The sequence below is a fragment of the Sinocyclocheilus rhinocerous genome, unplaced genomic scaffold, assembly GCF_001515625.1.
Source record: "Sinocyclocheilus rhinocerous isolate Xijiao unplaced genomic scaffold, SAMN03320098_v1.1 scaffold178, whole genome shotgun sequence".
In the NCBI taxonomy this organism is placed as follows: Eukaryota; Metazoa; Chordata; class Actinopteri; order Cypriniformes; family Cyprinidae; genus Sinocyclocheilus; species Sinocyclocheilus rhinocerous.
Window position 1 is genome coordinate 273,105 of NW_015653463.1, and position 878 is coordinate 273,982.

Genomic DNA, 878 nt, shown 5'->3' on the forward strand with positions numbered 1-878 from the left:
CTTAACTTTTATAAAGAATATCTCTTTGGATTTGAGACTTTAGTCTTTGCAACTTTACAGATCTTCTTTATGCACCAAGAGCTTGTAACACTCCAAAGAGAAAGGAAAAATTTAAATTGCATCATATGACCCCTTTTAAAGGGTCATGAGACCCCAGACTACTTTTTCAGAGATTTTAGCAGAGGTGTTTGTGTATTAATTAGCATCCGATAATTTTAACTGTTGGAGAAAACTGGTTAATTTGAAGCTTTTTTGCGCTATTTTCATCTTCCGGGTTTAAAATCTGCATTGTGTTGACGTCACAATTTGTGATGCGGCAATGGACTAATAGTACATCGATTCGCTCCGCACCACACCCACTTTTTTAGCATTTTTTTTAAAACTGTGGTGAGAACTAACCAGTGCTGAAACGGGGGTTTCTGTGGGTAGGAGGAATGCCCCGTAGATCGTCTTCGTTCATTTTAACCAATAAGAAATGGATTGCAGCTTTTACAACTTTATCCTCGGGGTTTGCTCTCCATTATATATATAGTGATCATGGCTCTGCGCTCCCTCAGATATTACGTGTAACTCAAACTTTGTCATGTGTAGGCCTATACGCGCGAATAAGTGCTTTCTGTAAACAGCTATTTATTAAATAATTTTATTTAGTGAAGCGCAACCCTCATAGAAAGAATGTGCGTGTTATTTGGTTCAGGGCCGTGCACACCCTTACGAAAAAGAAGTTTATTCAAGTGTGCTATTAGTATACTTCTTTTAAACTAAAAATAGGAACGTATATTTTAGTCTACTGTTTATGTACTTCTCAGAAATGGGCTTTATGTACTTCTCAGAAATATACTTAAAATGTCATTTAAGTATACTTGACTTATACTTAG

At 36.2% G+C, this 878-nt stretch overlaps 1 long non-coding RNA gene across 1 annotated transcript in view; it reads right to left on the reverse strand.

The window, feature by feature from the left end:
* LOC107715869 (uncharacterized) overlaps positions 1–878 on the reverse strand; it is a 21,461-nt gene that overhangs the window by 12,059 nt on the left and 8,524 nt on the right. The window contains exon 3 of the long non-coding RNA XR_001637145.1: positions 708–710. This is a non-coding gene — a long non-coding RNA (uncharacterized LOC107715869). The remainder of the gene's footprint in view (positions 1–707; positions 711–878) is intronic.